Below are 17,338 nucleotides of genomic sequence, written 5' to 3'. Positions count from 1 at the left end.
TTGTCCCTCTGCTTAAGGAAAAACTCCTCTTTCCTGTTCAGTTACTCTTGGTCCGTCTGTCAGTTTTTACTGATGTCAAAAATAGACCTTTTCATTCCTGTTCCTGCCTCTTTCCCCTCCTTTTTGCTCTCGCTCACCTCTCTGTTCCACTCTCCCTCTGTCTTTCATAGGTGTCAGAAAGACGTCTGTGTGCTCTGAATGTGGAGTGGAGGTGATGTTTGGATGTTTTGAAGCAGAACTGTCTGTCTAACCGTCTGAATACAGAGACCTATTGATTGCTAGTTTACGAAGGGATCAGAAGCTAATCTGTATGGCCTACTCACATACACAGAGATACACGCATACACGCCTGTGCGTGGACCAAGCGCTCGCTGTCAGTGTTCTTTTCTTAATAACTGTCCAAGCAGAGATAAACAGTAAAAACAAATTAATTTCTGATGGCTTTCATGGGGAGTCATGACCTTCACGTGGATATATAAGCAGCTGAATATGCTCAAATGCACAGCCACATGCACGCGGAGTAGGAGTGGGAGTTTACTGTAAGGCATAAGAAAGATAAAATGTAAAACCCAGCAGAGTACCAATAAATTAGAGTTTCTGAATATATGAGAATCAAATTTATCATCTATTTTATTTATGATTTTATGGTTGGTTCATTCACAATGAAATAGACGAAAATGTGTGCATGGTGCTGAATGTGCTCACACTTTAACGTGTGATACACACAAAACCAAGGCAGTGACATGAATTGTCTCATGATTTTCCATGCTAAGTGATTTGGGAGGCTCCCAGGATGAGTCACTCACAGCCTGACACTCCCAATAACACAGCTCTGCTTCATGAATTCTGCACTGTCTCACTCTCTTCTAATCACTACTCCATTCATTCATCCACTTCATCCGTATGTTCCGCCTGTTGTCATGATGATTTGGGGTGAAGCTCACGTGGAAGAATAAAGCAATCTGCACTAAACCAGACCTATATCCTCATCTGAAACCAACTTCTGACCCTGAAGATTTTTATCTAATCATACTTGGAGTATAAATTGAATCTGAATTTGACGTAATAGCAGAAGTTGTCCAGTAATGCATCGATAGGATTACAGTAAACCTTTAAAAGAAGGGGATTGATTGCAGTGATCTGCGGAGTGTCCCGGCTTTAAAGCTGAAGCTGAGAAGACAGCACTAATAGGGAATAACTGGTATGTCTAAGTGTTGCGTCGTCTGTCATGATGATTTGTGATGAAATTTAGATGTAATAGTGTCCCAAATGGAGCCAAACTGTTTCCTGAACTTAAGCAGCATTATCTGCCTGACCCTAAGGCAGCTGCTGCTGCTCCCGCTGCTGTCTGAGTGAGAGTTGTTTCCCTTACAGCTTTAACTTTTCAGCCTTTGCACGCCTCAAAAACTGGTGCAGCATCCAAAGTTAGGTCACTAGCTTATTTAAATTGGGTACAAATTGTTCTGGAGATGTTTCTGTCAGAAAATGGATTTATAAACGTCTTTGCATGAAAAGGCTGGTGACAAGGATGGATGGATGTCTATTTTCGCATTCTTACATATATCTCACACTGCATACAATCAACATGGGGTTTGACAATATGAGCCAACAGCCAGTAAATGCTGGTAAATTTTGACTGCTGTTGTTTAGCTGTGTGTATTCTGCCACCATGGCAAGTGTCCAAACTGGCATATGGTGGTTCACTTAAAGCACAAAATTACTTTGGCTGCTAGAATAATAGAAGTGACTGACGAATTTTGGGATGCAGAAACCACTATGGCTGACATCCAAGAGAAGATTTGTTTTCTGCTTAGAATATAATCGAGTAGGACAGGAAGTTTATAGTTGCTTGAATAGACAAAGCAGATACATGCTTGATTAGTCCTGAAAGTTAGCGATGACAAGTTTCATGGAGAAAGACAAGTTGTTCCTCTAAGGGAAAAGGTGACATGGAATTTGCTACAATGAAACTGGAAAAACAAAGGCTCAATCATCTAAGAAGCAACACCATAGGTTATTTCTGGAAGATGATAAAGCAGCCTGATGATATAAGGATGACCTTATAAGTAAATGCACATAGATTCTGTGGTTGTAAGGGATCAGATGGAAGAGGATTCAAATAAACACCAGGGCCCTGTTTCAGGAAGCCGGTTTAGTGGAAAAACTGAGTAAGTATACCCTGAGTTAACGAAAACTCTGGTTTTTCGGTTTCACAAAGCGAGTTCAGCTGAAGCCTGAGTGAGTCACTATGACGACACACACCGTGAAGCTAACCTGCCCCCTAGCAGGTTTACTACAACTAACCCTGACTGTCTCCGCCCCTTTGTCGGAAACCTGACAGTAGGAAGTGTCAGACATGGCGTGCCCCGTCCTTGAAGAGCCAGTAGATCGTGAAGCCCAAATTCTCTGCAGAGCTCTCCGCCGGGAGAGAGTGATCAGAGCGCGTTTGGACATTTTATCATTTCCTGATGAGTTTCTGTGCGAACGTTACCGTTTTTCAGCACAATCTATAATTTATTTGAATAACATCCTCAGGCCATATATTACGCATGTGACACATCGCGGACATGCTCTCAGTTCTGTACATATTATTTGTATTGCACTTCGGTTTTTTGCAAACGGGAGCTTTCTGTATAATATTGGTGACGCTGAGCACGTTTCCAAGGCTACCGTCTGTCGGGCAGTCAGGAATGTTACAGTTGCACTGAAACGTCTCCTGTACTCGTCTGTGGTGTTCCCCGGTCATAGACCCACAAGATTTATCAAAGAGGGATGCCACAAAATTGCAGGTATCAAGGTGACCAAAACGTAATGTATGATGTGGTGATACTTGGACTACTACTTAAATTCTACATTTATTTTCAGGGTTCCCAGGCGTGTACAGATGGCACTCACATTCCAATCATTGCTCCTTCAGTAAATGAAGGAGACTATGTGAACAGGAAGTCTTTCCACAGCATTAATGTACAGGTACATAGTTCCCTGTAGCATGTCAAACTAACAAATTATTTCATTATAGTAATGGATGCTAATTTGTGTTCTCTGCACTGTGAAGATCATATGTGATGCTGCCAACATTATGACAAATGTGGAAGCCAAGCGGCCAGGCTCTGTCCATGACTCACAAATATTCCGTGAATGTACACTGAGCACAAAATTTGGACATGGTGAGTTGAGAATACTTTAAAATATATAAAGACCAATTGCTTCAGGGACATTTGAACTGAAGTGTACCCTTCTGTCTTAGGAGAGTTCACTGGCTACTTGCTTGGTGATAGGGGGTATCCATGTTTACCCTATTTGCTCACCCCTTACCCTGACCCTGAACCGGGCCCACAGCAGCGATATAACCTGGCTCATTGCAGGACAAGAGCCAGAATTGAAATGACTATCGGAATGCTTAAGGCCCGGTTCCAGTGCCTGCAAAGACTCAGGGTCACCCCAGAAAGGGCATGTGACATTATTGTGGCATGTGTGATTCTTCACAACATTGCCACAATTAGAGGAGAACACTGTCCTTCTGAACCAAACATCAGCAGTGATCCAAACCATGAACATCCTGACCCTCCCACGGACATACAAGATGGAAGCGCAGTCAGAGACACCATATGTCACAATCATTTCCTTTGACCCATCACCTCAACATGTTGAAAGAAGAATAAACAGGTTTTTTGTTCAACTGGCTTTATTGGTTGCCTGTATTTCCTGTACACAAAGTATTAAAAGATGTAAACCTCATAAAGTGTCTCTGTTGCTTCCTCCTCTGTAACAGCTGTCAATGTTTCTTCATTGTTTTCCTGTAGTAAAGAAATAGACAACATTGCTGTTCTACTGTGAACTCATATAATCTGTGGAGTATTACTCACAACTGCATGTTGGTCTGGCTCAACAGGAGGCTGCACCAGATGCAGTACACCACCACCATCAACTGATAGAATATGAGGTTTATACAGGTCACTTATAACTTACAAGGGACCAAATGGCAATTAACAAACATACCTATCACCTTACACTTCATTGTCATTATGCTCTCAAAGACAACCAAGACTGAGGGAAGGCAAAATCAGTAGGAAAATAACTTCACTACAAAATAATCCATTATGGTAAAGAGTTTATCAAATGAATGTGTCGCACTGCAAAGGTGACTGTGAAGAAAGGATGTATGCACATCATGTATTATTTTGGATTTACCCCCTATGTAGGCACTTGTGTCTTGCGGGGTTATTGCCTCAGAGGATGTCCCCGCAGAGATGCCTTCGGCCACAGGGCGCCCACTGTTTTGGCTGAGGGCCAACTGCTCAGCCTCTGTGAGTGGTGGTGGTGGAGGACCCCCACCTGTTTTTCGGGCCTCCGCTTTTTTTCTGTTGGCTATAACGGGCCACATTTGAGCATACAGAGTAAGCAAATATGTACTTGTAATGTGCTCAGATAATTTCAATAAGTGCTTACAGAAAGAAAATTAATGTAGCCTCTAACTGCAATTGATTTACATGGGACAAACAGACCAAGCACTATGGCTCATAATACAATTACACCTTACCTGTTTGGACTATATTTTTATATTTCATTTTTACTTGCTGCCAGGAACGTTTGGGGCCTGTTGGGTTGCACCTGCGCTCACATCACGTCACAAAATAAAATGTATAAAATAACAAATAAAATATAATAAAATAACGTGTTAAATGGGTGGAAATCCCTCGATCAATGTTTAAATTAACACTCACGCATTGACTCTGTCGGCTATGTTTTGCCATGCATGCTCCCTTTTTTTCGCAGCTGAGGCTGTGTTACTTTTTTCCGCGGAATTTGCATGTTATCGGCATATGCTGCCATCAGAATTTCGGCCTCAAGCGCTGTGAAATACATTGACCGCGCCTTCTTTCCCTCCGTCTCCATGGTGACTCGCTTAATCTGTGCTCCGCTTATCAGGGCTTTATGTATCCTCGTGCGCGCGCTTAACTTGGGGTTAAAGCAACTCCGCGTTGATTGAACTAATTGTTATCAGCCTTTCTGAAACCGAATATTCTGAGTTGGACAGTTCGGGGTTACTCAACCCTGCGTATCGTTTTTCACTCTGAGTTTTCTAAACCGGCTTCCTGAAACAGGGCCCAGGAGGCAGATCCAAAATCCAAATCTTTAATCCACACAAGCAGTGGTCATACACAGGTGAACAAGTAAACAACTCTTTTGAAGGGCGGGAAAAAGTCACGCACGAAGGGATCAATTATGAACACAAGGAAGATGCGAAGAACACTGAGCCAAGAACCAAGAAACAATGGACAGAAAGCCTAAATAAAATCAATCTGGGAACTGGGCAGTGACATGTAGAAGGTGGGGTCACTATCTCTAAATTTTGAATTATATATTTCACAATTTCCACTCAGAAAGTATCTTGACATTTTTATTTACCTCTGGGTAACTCACAATTTTGAGATATGAAACTTGAAATTTCAAGTTATGTTGAAATTTGGAGATTTTAACCCAAAATGAACAAATGAAGTTCATTCTGAATATCTCTTGGTCTGGTATATTAAGTAAATGTTCTTGAAGTGAATATGTTGGATGCTGAGAAGTGGGAAGGTGCAAAGATATAAGAGTAACTCTGACAAGAAGCTAATGGTAGCACGCCAGAGTTGATAAAGCTTGTTTCGAACTCCTAGTGTCAGCAATGTTAAATACCCACAGTGTTCTGACAGTAGACAAACCACTGACTTGCTACAGAGTACAAGCGATCTGCACAAACAAATCTCCTGGCAGAGAGGCAGCTCCTTCGACTCCTAAAGGCTTTAAGAGATCTGCTGCTAATCTCTAAGGGCAATGGGCACCATCAAATATCTTTTACTCTACCTAAGACTGCATAAGCAAGACAGACACAGGGAAATTCAGTGATTAAGAATTCATTATCAATTTCGATATCGCAATTGATTCTCATCAGTTCTCGCAGTTGCTAAGTAAAGACATTACATTTTTGTGAATTAATTGCCTGCTGCGTGGTCAAATGTTTGTGCATAGATGTATTTCCCCTCTTTGTTATAATCATTGTTACTCAAACAAAATGAATGCATTACACATATTACACAGATCACTGTTCTTAAAAGTAATACATTACTTTAATGCCAGGAGAAAATAACTTGTTGCACTACTCGTTACTGTATATTACTGTGGCATTTCTCTGTAAAATTACCTGAAATGCATTGTCTCATGATTTCCATTAAACAATATAAACCTACAGGCTACAGTCTCACACACCAACACAAGAATCCTTATCCTAATGAGGACACACATATGATCTTTCTCTTGGTTTTTATGTATAAAAACAAAGCTGAAAGCATTTAGCAAAGATGAAAACTGGCACAAAGAGACTTTAAAGCGATCGCCACACTGATTCTACTTTAGAAAAATGAAAAGGTAGAAATGGAAGCTGCAGCCTGACTGCTCATCACTGCCTTTGTTACCTGTTAAGGTTCAGGGTCTGGCTGCAAGGCTGGGGTTGGCATTCACTCAGGTTTAACATCACTCTGGTTTCTTGGCTAGCTTAGCATTGCTGTCTGCACAGGTGCTTGCAAAGAGCAGTTATGCTATGTTACTGCAAATATTTCTGTCCTGGATGCAGTTTGTAAAAAAAAAAAATAATAAAATAAAAGTGATGTTGTAAACCAACCACTATTTTTCTCCTCTGGCACTCAAACTCAAATCAGTTGATTGCAGCAAAAAAGTGGAACCAAGCCAAAATGATTGGCTAACAATTCCAAGAAATTGAACTACTGGGAACCAGTTCTCTACAAGAATTAGTTCTTTACTCCTATCCCTACAACCAAGTACATAAAAAAACCAATTAATTTTCGAAGGACACTTACGAAACAAAAAAGGTTGCTTTTCATAGTGTCCGTAGGTATTTAGCTTAGAAAAACTCCGAACTGCACACCTGAAGCTCTCTGACAAAGGGCACTTCATGAAGTCACTGTGAAAACATGTTGGATTTTTTTGCACCTAACAGAGTTAATAGTTGTTATCTAAGTTAGCTAAACATACCAAAGAGGCAGGCAAGTCCTTCAACCCTCTGCAAAAAATGGATAAATAAATGAATGACACGATGGTGTTCAACTAAAGTAGAGCCTGACGTTCAACTTGTGGACTGATGTTATTGACCAATTTCAGCTATTTGCCAGTGTATCGGTATCAGCATTAATAATGGTGATTTTTTTTTTAAATTAGAAAGTGAACAATAGATGAGACAAAAACCCACTGACTGTATTATTTGTGTTGAAATTGCACAATTTGTCCACCAGAGGGACTTGCTGCAACCTTCCTGTTGGTTTGGAATTCCAGTTGGCTAACTTGTGACAATCAAGTTATTTTTTTTGTTTGTTTGGGTTTTCTTGACTACATCATCACATTATCTTAGTGCGGATTCATAAATAACGTTTAATCTGTCTGAAAGAGAACAGTTTTGCCAGATGTATCCAATTTTATATTCCTAAATTTCAATATTGATCTTAAAAAGTAATTTCTTTGTTATTATTTTGAATTAAAATGTGTATAAAAATTTGCTTTGGTTTGGTTATAAAGTTAAAATTATTCTCCAGTTTTAAAAATGACATTAAAAAGGAGCCTGTTTAGCTGAGAAGGTTGAGCGGGCAACCTGCAAGGCTAATGCAGAGACCTAGGTTCAAATCAACCCTCAGGCTATTTACTGTGAGTCTTTCTCCTACTGTTTCAGTCTTCTTTTCACTGTCTCACCAAATAAAGGCTTGAATCACACAATCGCACTATTTTAGATTCAAACTACACTTGTCTTACCCTTTTTTTTCTTTAGTGCTTGACAAGTGTGGATCTAGAAAAAGTAGAAACCACATATTCATTCACTTTACAAACACAATGTTTCGTCCTCTGATTTATTGTAGCCTCATACTTGCCAACGATTTTTTGGAAAAAGATGTATGCTGGTTATTTTGTGTCTGTCAGGGATGGAGAGCCAGAGGGTTTTAAAGTGATGAGTCGTGTAAGAGAATATAAATACAGGACACCAACAACAAAGCTCAGTCGGTGCTCTGCCACATGGTGAGATGAAATCATATGATGCCAGAAGACTGTCCTATTTCAAAGTTTGTCATCTGTTTTAACAGAAAAACCATCTTCCATCCAGTCCTCCAAAACATCTACACCACCGGCTAGACTCTTGCCCTAATTCCTGTGACTGCTGGGATTTCATTGTGCTGTGATGTGCCATCAGAGTCTAGCATCCAAATAGCATAATTAAATTCTCTATATCAATAAATCAGATTCAATTCAGTCTAATGATCTGTCCTTATTGAACTAAAATGATAGCATCACACAGCCGCTGCAGATTTGTCAGCTGCAGATCTATGATGTGAATCTCCTGCCCTACCACATCCCAAATGCGCGCTACTGGGTTGATGTCTGGTGACTGTGAAGGCCATTTGACTACACTGAACTCATTGTCATGTTAAAAAAAAAACAGTCTGAGATGAATGTGTGCTATCCATCTGTTCTCCATACCTTGGTTGTAACAAGTGGTTATTTGCCTTCCCATCATCTCAAAGTGGTCTGGCCATTATCCTCTGACCCCTGCCATCAAAAAGACATTTTCACCCAGAGAACTGCGGCTCACTGGATGTTTTCTCTGTTTCACATCATTGTCAGTAAATCCTAAAGATGGTTGTGTGTGAAAATCCCAGCAGATCAGCAGGTTCTAAATTCCTCGGACCAGCTCGTCTGGGACCAACAACCATACCACATTCAAAGTCACTTACATCACCAGCAGGTTGCATTAACCAAGTTTGCATACATAAATAAATTGAGTTCCAGCCATGTGTTTGGCTGATTAAATACTTGCATTAATAAGCAGCTAAACAGGTGTACCTAATAAAGTGTCCAGTGTATATGTCACAAATACTGTATACTTTTATATACAACATATTTTGTGTTCATTTGGCAGTTAAGTGGATGATGTTTTTATTGAATTTCTCTATCATGTCAAATGATATAATGTGGGATTTATAATGCACAAGAGATTGCCTACTGAATATCGCGCCAGGCCAGAAATAATGAAACGGCTGCTTTGAATCGAAGCCAAATACCCATACTTAGGAGGACTCTGCATCATTCACTCGAGACTTAAAGTAGTACTTGAATTGTTAAAGTTTAACAATAGTAGAATAAAAATAATCAAGGCCTTGGCAGAGTGCGTACCCTTAATCTCAGCGTTCAAAACCAGGTTTTAATCTTAAACTGTGATGTTTTTGCTTGAAAATGCAATCCATGGTCTTATGGACACACACAAAGTAGTACAGATGGTTTTTAATGACATCATTATCATCATAACAGAAAAATACCTGCAGTAGTCTTTATAGTAAATATTTTTTTGGGGGATGGGGAGATTCTGGGTGTACTCAAATAAATTTTAGAAAGGTGCAGACCCAGACAGGTGATGTGTGGTTTTGCTCCATTTTCTGTTTCATTTCTTTGCCAGAATAGATAATGGGATTGCAGAGTGATACAGAAAGAAAAGGCGAGGTGAAGGTTGCCAATAGTAATAGTCATTATTGGAAAATCAACATTTCAATCTCAGACCATGGGGATTTTCTCAATTGTCTGCCATGCCCTTGAACAAGACACTCAACATTTCTTGTCACTTTTAGTTACTTTTACTCATCAACGTGTAAGTTGGAGAAACACCCCCAGAAAAGATCCCCAACTCTCCTGCCATGAACTCTCCTGACTGACTTTAATAATGAAAGTTGCACAAAGAAAGAGAAAGCCAACGATACTGAGCTCAGAGCTGATTTTGAATGCAGATACTTTTGTCCAGTTCTTTCATCAAGTGTGGCAACATGGCCAAATAACAATACCAATGCCTTTGATTGCCTGACTTACGAGGGAGGACACTCCAATCAGTGCAAAACAAGCTTTTCATTTTCGGAGTTGTTGGTAACATGAGAGCGCGTCATGGACTCTTTGATGAAAAGCTGCTGTTTTGGAGCCAAAATTGGGCTGGTAGTAATTTCACACTGACAGGAAAGAAACAACCTCTGCCTTCTCGAGTTTATTGAGAAAATTTGACCAAGAAGTTTGGTTCAATGGCTAACCCCATAAAAAGTTAGAACTTTCAGATTTTGTGCAAAACTCTTGAACAATCACTCATTTCTTTATATTTTGTTAGAAAAATGTGAAATAGTTGCCTTGGTTTAATGAAAAATCTGCAAATATATCTGGAAATACAGTAGATTAGGCAAAAACAGAGTTTGTACAACTCTGATGAACTTGAAAGTGAATATTCGGTATGAACAACTTCATTCTTCAGCACAGCCTTAGGCAAGGTTTCTTGTAATTTTTGTGAGTAGTCTTCAGGAATAGTTCTCCAGGCTTCTTGAAGGACATTCAAAGCTCTTCTTTGGATATTGGCTGTGTTTTGTTCTGTTCTCTGTAAAGATGAACCAATACTACTTCAGATCTGGTGTTACTTTTATGCATTTGTAATTATTCAATTTTGACAACAACACTGGCTCAAATGCAGCACCAGACCGTGAGTCTCCACTGTATTGGCTGCCGACACTCACTGCTCTACCTCTCTCCTGACCTTCTCCATACATAATGACGACAATTTCAAATTTGGATTCATCACTACGACTGTGCTCACTTTTAGTTCAGTTCTTTTGGCATATTTCAGCCTGATGTAGCATATCTCAGCTTTTTCTTATTGTTTCCATTCCTTAAGAATGGCTTCATGACAGCCACCCTTCCACTCAGACCATTCCTGATGAGGCTTCAGTAAACAGAAGATGGATCAGCTGAAATGCCAGATGTGTCTCTCAGGTCCTAAGTCAGGTCATTTTCCTATTTCTTATTTATTTCTGACTTTGCTGCTTTGAATTGGGTTTTGGGTGAGGGTTTATGTCTGCCATTTCTTCCTTTGTCTGCCACTTATCCAGTCCATGCTAAGATATGCCAGGTTTTCAGCTAATAGCTCTTTAGGAATCACCTTCTTGGGGCAAAATACTATTTCATGCTTGTCAAACTGTGTTAACTTTGGCATTTTTCATAGATTCAAAAAAAGAAATTGGAACAAGTTCTGTGTTTTTGCAACACTCTGCTTGTCAGGTACTGAAAATGAATGAAAACACAATGTAGAAAAACTTTGAAAGGCATTCAGAAAGCCTGGAAAACAACTGCTCAAGATGACTTGAAAAAAAATTACAAGAAAGTCTGTCTCCTTGAAAGCCAGACTTGTATAGTATAGCCAGACACTATACTACTGCCACAATGCAAATGTTTTACTGTTACCAATTAGGCAAACTCAACTATTGAGGAACTATCCTGCAAAAAGATGTGTTGCACTGTTTGATGATATTTGTGAAATATTAAAACAATAGGGCAACTTAAGGCCATTTTAGGTACTGGTTGACAAACTGGTTTGATGCCCCATCAGTGGCAGTATGAAAAAGTACAACCATAATACCGTAAAAAACATCAGGAAATATCATCTTTGCAGGGTGACCTCAGTCACCTGGTGTGTCCTCATTTGTAGTTGGAGAGAAACTCCCTGGAAATCTAGAAAACTGAACTTTTTAACACTATTTAACCTTTTTAAAGGGTGTATTTTGACTCTAGACCTTGACATTTACCTATCCCAAACCAAGTAGTACCTCCTAACAATGGCCATGTCATTCCGTAAGTGACACGGCCCTATATGCTGTGTCAGGAACTTTGTATAAGGAATTTCAGACAATTTTTCAAAAAACTGTTTGACAGCTGATCACATGATATTAACAAGAAAATCTGACATACCAGTAACATCTCAAGATCAATTTGTAGCATTAATCAAGGGATAAATGTACAATTTCAACTACTTACACTTTGCTGCACAGCCCAACATAACAGGATTGGGCATCCGTAGCAAAATTCCCAATTTTCCACTCATTTTTGTGAATACTAGCTTTTATTGTGAGGGGAATATCCAAACCTCATACCAGGTGTAAAGCTTGGTGGTGGAAATGTTTGGAGCTACTTTACTGCCTTGGAGACTCAGCAGCTTGCGGTCCTTGATTCAACTATAAATATTCTATTCTGCATCATATCAAAGAGTATTTGAAGGTAATGTGTGGCCATCTGTCCAAAAGTTGAATCTGAAATGGAAGTGGAGTGTTCAACAGAATGATGACACTAAATACAAAGCAGAAAGAAGAAAGAGAAGGCTGTGGAGTTAAAACACAGAATTAAAGACATATTTAGTTAAAAAAATTACAATAATTACAGAGCTGAGGAAGAAGGGTGATATTATAAGAAATATTCTAATAAATTTTAAGGAAAAAAAGCATTCCTGAGATTAAAGTCAAGAAATCTGTGATGGGGTGTTATTATGACAATAGATTGGTGCAGTTAAGTGAAATAACTAAACAGACATCTTTAAAAAGTGCATGCAAGAAAACCTTTAAACACCACTGATGACTGTGAACTTTGGAATGGGAAAAAATAATGAAAAATATCTGTGAGCCGATATCAGAGGCAATTATGCCAAACGCTTACAACAATTCGTTTTTCCTTAAGGAGGCAGTACCATCTGAGTTTGAGAGTGTACTTGCTTTTCATCTATTGATATTTTTGTTTAAAGATAATTACCACCTCCCACCTTTATCTACAGGCACTGTTTCAAAGAGGATCAAATGTTTTCTTGTCCAAATAAGTCTAAAAATAATCCCAATAATTTCTATTAATTTCACGTCTGTATCTTTATCTTGTCAAAATGACAATGGGGGAACCACATATGGGAAAGAGAGAAAGAAATAAAGTGGCAAATGAACAAATAAGAAAGCAAAGATAAGCCAGTCCAGTTATTATTTAGGCTGAATGCAGAAATAAAGATAAACAGATGTTTAATGGAGTAATTACTCCTGTGCACTTTTTTAGAAATATCTCAGATATATCTGGAGATCGTGATGATTCATTTGACAGCCGCGGCTGACAAAAAAAATTGAGCTGAGATAAAGAAATGCATAAGCGAGAGGGAGAGAGAATAAGACGAGGGCAGAACAACAAGCTGAAAAATAAATCTGAGCGACAGTGAGTCAGAGAAACTGAAAGACAAGAGTCAGCAGAGAGAAAGGGAGACGCTGAGATTGTTGCTCATTCATCCAGACTTGCAAACAACAGAGTTACAGAGTCTGAGACAGACGAGGGAGATGGGGAAGAAGAAGAGAAAGCGAGGCAAAGAGAAGAGGATCTTGTTCGGCAGAGAGATCACAGCAATACAGATCTATTTACAGATTAGTAATGGTTCTGACTTTGTGTGTGTGTGTGTGTGTGTGTGTGTGTGTGTGTGTGTGTGTGTGTGTGTGTGTGTGTGTGTGTACAGCAGGTACCAACACCTACAATGTCAAACTCAGAGACACACACACACGGCAAACATACCCCTTTGGCAGGTTATCTTCGTATCCCCCGAGTAGAAAGCAAAACCTTCCTGCTCTTGCATTGTGTTTATTATCAGTTGTAATGGGCTGCAGGTGTTTTTGCGCCATCTAGAGAGTGTAAATATAAAGCTTTTGATTTTTATCTCTGGGATTGTGATGCAAGAATTAATTGCAAAACTAGAAACATGGAGTCATTCTGTAAAATTTGATACTTAATACTAGAAACAGAATGCCTTCCCAGTCATGTTTGACCAGGTCTGCCATTCTATGTCTGGAGAATTCCACCTGTTTTCTGCTGCTCGTCTGTGTTCGGGTCATGGGGGCAACAGTCTAAGCAGCGATATCAGACCTCCCTTTCACCTGGCCATCTTTTTAAGTGTAATTTATGGTTCTGCAAATGTGCACCTGCTGCAGACACACTCCTGTGGAGTCTTTCAAAATCCTGACTGTCTATCTGCAGAATTCTGATTGGTTGTCAAGTTCACAGAGAAAAAAAATTCAAAGATCAGAAAATACAATTTGAAAAGCACTGACAGTGGCTGCAGTGATCAGTCTTCATTGTTATTAATGCTCAGTTTCAATTCAGCTCTTTGAATGTTATAATTCTGCTGGGTGACAGACCAACAACAACAAGACTACCCACTGATCGGTTGTAACACCAACTTTGTATACTGTCTCTATCTGACAACAGAGCTCTCTGCATTTAGACGGGCTAATTCCAGATGACCAGCAGACTGAGAATATGCTACTCCTGCTGGACCATCAGTTCCTCTTCTGCTCCTTTGTGGAAACACCAAGGTATTCCAAGCCAATCAATAGACATAATCTTTCAACAATGTCCTGGGTCTCCCCCCATTAGGGTATACACAATTTTATTACCTAGGAGGTGTCAAGGAGTTATCGTATGCAGATGGCCAACCCACCTCAATTGGTTCCTTTCACCACTTCGCAGCAGATAGAAATTCTTTTCATAAAAATTATTCACAGAATTGGTGACAAATGACAGCGCTGGCAGAGTCCAACACCCACCAGCAACAGATCTGACAAACGAGCAGCTCTTCTCCTGGTCCACTAAACACATGTAGACTGCCTGGGCAAACTCAGATATCCTTGAGAGGATAAAGAGCTGGTATGCTGTTCCATCACCAGGATGGAAAACTCTGAGTATCCGAGGCTCAACTAACAGACTCGCTCTCCTCTTCAATAGCTTAACCTCCAGACCTCCTCGCTGTTGAAAAGATATCTCAACCACAACAGCCCCACAGCAGATCCTCAAACAGATCTCGTCCAACCCAGGAGCCCGCAACCTCACCGACCACTGACGTTGTCGTCTCCTTTGTCCCCAGAATGTGCTTCCATTAAGAAGGCACACCAGTGGATTCTCAAAGTACTTAAACCTTCATTCTCGGGATTCAACAGCACCTCCCTGCAGTACACGTGTGAGCAGAGCATTGGTTCCCCTTCCAGAGTCACATGTCAGTTTGTCAGAATTGCTCCAAGGCCGTTTTCTGCAAGTTAGCTAAGCTTGATATGACTCCTTCCGCAGATTTATGACTCCATTTAGCTTGGGTGTCCACCATTTAGGTCAAGAGTTACAGCTACAGCTGGCACTGACCACCTTACTGCAAGGACCGCAGGATAAATGGGGTGTATGTAGCCTAAACTGGGAAACTTGGCCTGTCTTACTTTTCAGCCAAACTGCCAAAACAAAAAATGTTACTCTGTACTTTCATCATACCAAACATAAAAACCCCAAACAAACATGGGCAAAATTTAATTAGATCAATCGCAATCAGTGACAATGAAGAGATTTATTTTGCTGTTGTCTTACCAGACGCAGTAAAAACACAGAAAATGAAACAGATAAAGAAACACCACAGACTGTAACAGGTCTGCCTCACAGGAGCTTGGCCTCCTCATCAGTTGTTTCCTAATATTCCCTTTCATGAATATGATGGTGTGGGGCTGAAGATTCCAGTTTTATCTAACTGCAAATCTTATCCTTTTCATGCTGGCTTCATAATAGCACTCGATGGTCACCAGGCACATGCTGATTTTGAACACTATCATCTTGAGCAAGAAACTGTACTGGCAAATGTACCGGCAAATGCATCTGATGTCAGTTTATGACAGAAATCATCACAGACACATTCAATTTATTAGTTCATCGAGCTTTACCTATTCTTGTCATAACTGGTAAATTGTTTTCCACGTGTGGGTGTACCCCTTCAGACTCCTTCAGATAGGACTACGACTCCGTTAGAAGATTAAATTTTAATGTCTTCTGGGGGAAACTTCAGCTTTATAAGAGAAATGGGATTGAACTAGAAAAAAGTATGCTAGTATGAAGATGAACATGAATATAAAATTTATTAAAAAGCTGTTTCAGCTCACTAGAAATTCATTGTGTGGCTAGCAGTTGGAAATGTCATCAGCTCGTCTTCCTCCCGTTCCACTGGCGCCTTCAGGTTGCGCAGCTGAGCTAGCTGTGCCACCAGTTACCACCGGCTGTCTCTACCATGTTTTGCAGCTGCAGTGCAGTGGCCTTGAGTAATTTGTAATTGTTACATTATGTTAAAGCACCTGAAACTCAAGATGAGCACGCTCCAGTGCCCACTCTTGCCCGCTGTCTCTTTGTTGTCACATCAGAAGTTTTGTCTGAGGTAACTCCACTGCCTCACCCTGAAAGATGACAGGTGTTACGAGCATCCTTCTGTTGGCATTTAGCTTTGAGTGGCAGGATAATAACACAGCAGAACCAAGAAGTATAGACAAAAATAGCTCCAGGGTGCACATTTAAAAAAATAAAATAAATAAAAGATGCAGGCTGCATCTATTTTACATGTATATTTTGGTTAAAAAACACTCGGATCAAAGCGGAGTGGACCATTTATAGCACAAATCGGTATGCAGATGAATTGAGCTCAGTACTCCGGAGACGAATCCAAGAAAGTATGCAACAGACTCCTCAGGGACCGCAATAAACCTCCCCTGGGGTATAACGGAAGAGAATATTTGTCATGCACAATGCAAGAGATGTCAGAATCATCATTATTATTAGCAAAAGTGGCAGCAGGGAGAAAGCATGGCCAAAAGCAGCTGATTAGTTTCAATCTAACTGGAGATCAGCGCTTATGAAACAAAAAGAAAACGCCTAAACTTAAGACCAGAGAGCACAAATATTTGTGTCATAACACATTTTACAGTCAACAAATTGTTATTCCCCTTAAGGGATTTTGCCAAAATTACTGTAGCGGGGGAGAAGTTCTGAGCTTTGTATTTTATTCAATAAAAAAGCAAGTTGTCCCCAAATTATTAATACTTTCCAGGCATAGCAAAATGTTATTCCAGCCACTCTGTGTTTTCACATACAGAGCTGCATAATAAAGAGTATAACAGCTCTTTGAGAAGTCTGCAGCTGCTGATGGACTGCATTGTTCATGCACTATGACATGAACAAAAGCCATAATTTTATGTAACTATTTGATCTTTTATTTATTTAAAAAACTCAAGTGTAAGAATGACATATTAGATTAATCTTTTTTGAAGTTACAAATCCCTTTTTCTGCTCTCTTACAAAACAATTAAGACTTCCCTTCTCTTCAAAGAAAAAAGGAATAGCTCTCCGTCTTTCCTGCATTAGAACAATCGGTACCTTAATATTTTGTTCTCTGCTGATCTTATATGCAGAGCACAGATCTCTTGATGTGTGTGTTGATGAACATTGTGGTATTTCTAAATTTCTAAATATCAATGATGTGTCAATAATACACATAGTAGGATAATATTATAAATATACCTGTGAAGTCTTGTGTTGGCTACGGAAAAACACAGAGTTCTAGATGAATCTGACGATAGCCTTAAAAAAATTACTTATTATTTAAAATAAATCTGTAGATATTGTGATATTA

At 39.7% G+C, this 17,338-nt stretch overlaps 1 long non-coding RNA gene across 1 annotated transcript; it reads left to right on the top strand.

The window, feature by feature from the left end:
- Window positions 1-2,144: 2,144 nt before the first annotated feature.
- On the top strand, window positions 2,145-3,820 carry LOC146703146 (uncharacterized). Its single transcript, XR_014922091.1, has 2 exons — window positions 2,145-3,167; window positions 3,248-3,820. It is a non-coding gene; the product is annotated as an uncharacterized LOC146703146 (long non-coding RNA).
- Window positions 3,821-17,338: the final 13,518 nt, after the last annotated feature.

Source organism: Copadichromis virginalis, linkage group LG8, assembly GCF_057382275.1.
Source record: "Copadichromis virginalis isolate Kocher_CV1m ecotype Utaka linkage group LG8, C_Virginalis_male_GT1.1, whole genome shotgun sequence".
Taxonomy (NCBI): domain Eukaryota; kingdom Metazoa; phylum Chordata; class Actinopteri; order Cichliformes; family Cichlidae; genus Copadichromis; species Copadichromis virginalis.
The sequence above is the reverse complement of the archived record's forward strand: the minus strand, read 5'-3'. Positions and strand labels throughout refer to the sequence as shown.